We start from the raw sequence: 3,512 nt of genomic DNA, 5'->3' as shown, positions 1-3,512 counted from the left end.
GCCATTTGCACACAAATAAACAATATCCATCTACCTATCAGTCTATCTCTCTGTCCACCTCCCTATCTAGCCACGCCATCCCCTCCCTCCTCTCCCCGGAATGCTCCATCCAGCCAAGTGCAAGAACTGGAAGAATCATGAATCGATCAATCATCTCCCGGCAACATGGTATCTATCGCTGCGCCGGGGTGAAGGGGGTGGAGGGGGCGAAGGGGGTGAATGGGGTGAAGGGGGTGAAGGGGGCGAAGGGGGCGAAGGGGGTGAAGGGGGCGAAGGGGGTGAAGAGGGTGAAGGGGGTGAAGGAGGGTGAAGGGGGCGAAGGGGGTGAAGGGGGTGAAGGGGGTGAAGGGGGTTAAGGGGGTGAAGGAGGGTGAAGGGGGTGAAGGAGGGTGAAGGAGGGTGAAGGAGGGGGGGTTAATGGGAATGGGGGTGAAAGGAGGTGAAGGGGAAGGGGGTGAAGGGGGAGGAAGGAGAAGGGGGCGAAGAGGGAGGGGAAGAGGGTGAATGGTGGTGAAGGGGGGGTGGAGGGTAAAAAAGGTGTAAAGATATGATGAAGAGCAAAAGATCGTATCAACAATGATAAAAGTGCCGTTGTGGTATTTTATGACGTCTGATACCCGTGTTTGATATTTGGCGAGAGTGACCATTGTGCCGCTGTTGCTGTAAATGCTCGTGCCGCACCGGTACTGCAGATAAGCCCGTGACACTGACGGAATGTAATGAGACAAAATAATATAGGATGATGAACAACAAAACAAATGGCGGCCTAATGGACGACAAGGAGTGCGTGTGAAAGAATGTCATGAAATAATAAACACGGGAAGTGACGAATGCCAAAGACCTGTACACCGTTGATAAAGAGGCGAAAAACAACGCTATGCACCAAGGTTGCTCGGCAGGAAAGGCGACAATGAACTGCGCTTTGTGGGTTTCCTGCCAAGGGAAGTGACGTCATCCTGGCAAGAGGGATGATATGGATAATAATTCCATGTTATACATGCATACATAAACACACACACACACATACATATATATGTATATATATATATATTTATATATATATTTATATATATGTATATAAATGTATATCTATATCTATATCTATTTATTTATCTATCTATATGTGTGTGTGTGTATGTGTGTGTGAGTGTGCGTGTGTGTGTCAACCACTGTTACTAATATCGTAATTTTCTTATAATCGTTACCATTATCAAGTCGCGATTCCTATGATAAGATCTCACCATCAACGTTTTATAATTTTATCTATACAATTATCATTTTTGCCAATAGTTTTTCAATTCATTGTCGTTGTTGTCATCTTCGTCATTATCATAATTGTTATTATGAGAGTATCACGAGTCTTTCTTATTCGGAACACTTCCTCATGGCAAGGTATTCAATATCAAGAATGAATGTCTTGTCTTGAAGAATCGAACTTAGAATAGCTGAAAGTATGATAGACAAAGCATTTTCTATGCGTTTTATTACGAAGTGAGGAGGGTATATTATGATGAGGATAATGCATAAAGCCAATTTGAAAAACAACAAATGAACACATGCAGCAGCACTTTACAGCCTTTACTGCAAGGAATCCTTTCATCATTGCAATAAGGTGTTTTCTTCAATGAAGAAGGTATTTCCTTGACGATAGATTAGAGATAGATAGATAGATAGATCTTAGCACAAAGTTCGCCGAATGAGAAACGTGTTAATGGGCACACTGGCAATTATTTTTTTTTATCGATATTAACTGAATTCGCACATTTCATCAACTAATGCTCTAGAGACGCACGAAGAAACGAAATTTGTCTAATTCATTCCTGCAAAAAATAAGTTGAATGACAAGCAGACACGACAAGTTAATTTCTTTCTTTTCATCTTTGTCCCTTTCAGTTTGCTAAAAGTATAGTGCAATTTTCATTTGAGATGAATTCTCTGTCACTGCAAATCGTGAACAGCAGGGTCTTATATTTACGAAAACAAAGCGAAAATGTATGAAATCACCCAATGGCCTTGTTCGAAGTTTCGAATCTTTATGGGTTTCGAAACAATAATGTTTAGGGCGTTTCGCAATCATTTGTTTTCGAAATAGCTATAAATCCGTCGTTTGATCACCTTTTACTGCTGAACGTTTTTCGTACTTTGTTTCCGCGGCGATCGAGCTACTTTCGTATTTCTGAGATCGCAATGCCGCAGAGAATCAGCCATGCTGTAGCGCCACGAGGGGGCCAAATGCATGCTGAAACCTAATATAATCACGCGAGATCCAAATGATAAAGATATGACGAATACCCAGTACCTAGTATGAATAATGCAATATATACTTTTTAGTTAAAATGAAAATATGCATAAAATATGACTCAAGATCCTCCTCGTAACTTAAGCCACGCAAAAAGAAAAGAAAAAATGCATTTACGAGGAACGTTAAACGAAAATTGAAAGCCAACTCGTTCTTTAGATTACTCTTCATGTTTTACTGTCAGGTATTTTCTCTCCTCCTTTCTTTCTTCGTGTCAATATTTCTTGATTCTTTCTCTACTTATCATTATACGACAACGCGTGGAATTCGAGAGCGTGATATACTGCCCTTGTACTTGGCGTGTTGGCGGAGGAAGCAATTCTTTGGTTTCATCTTCCACTTCTTCCATTCAAGGCAAGTGGACAAGGCGACGACGACGAAAACAGGAGAAGAAGAGGAGGAAATACACATGCAGTTTATATTATGATTATCATCTCAATGCCAGACGAAGGGAGGACTGTTTTAAAATCAGTGGTGTTTTGATAGGCGGACTATGTACAAAGTTACAGACGTCGTGATGGAATTTTCATCATTATTATCATCATCATCATTATCACCATTATCATCATTATCACCATTATCATCATTATCATCATCATAATCAGCATCATCATCATTATTATTATCATCATCATCATCGTAATACTAACTGCTAATCATCATCATTATTATAATTGTAGTTATTGTTACTTTCATCATCTTTAACATCTTATCCCATTTCTTTCGCTATTACCTTTTTTAGAGGCAATATGTCTGTGAATATACGTTTAAGGGTAACTAGCAACATGTCGAAAGTATATATTTACAACCATAGTGAAGCAAAAAATGGACTATATTGTTTATATACGGAATGTACATGGCAATACTTTATAATAAGAAAATATTGTTTTCATATATTCCTCGACTATGTGTGTATGCTGTGCGTATGGTAGCTACAAAAATGCCACCAATGAATAAGTAAATATATGTGTACAGAAATATGTTTTGGCAACACTGACCCGATGAAATATCAGGAATATATGATTATTACCCACTCTTGTGTGCTGTATATGCTCGTACATGCTATCGATTTTGTCTACACGGAGATTGGCGATAAGAAAGAGACGAAAAAGTAAGGAATGAAACAATAATGGCACAAATGATGACGGTATTGGTAATGATGACGATCTTATAGAAACAGTAATAGTAAAAGCGACGATGCTACTGCTAATAA

Source organism: Penaeus vannamei, chromosome 34 (assembly GCF_042767895.1).
Source record: "Penaeus vannamei isolate JL-2024 chromosome 34, ASM4276789v1, whole genome shotgun sequence".
NCBI classification, from domain to species: Eukaryota; Metazoa; Arthropoda; class Malacostraca; order Decapoda; family Penaeidae; genus Penaeus; species Penaeus vannamei.
The sequence above is the reverse complement of the archived record's forward strand: the minus strand, read 5'-3'. Positions refer to the sequence as shown.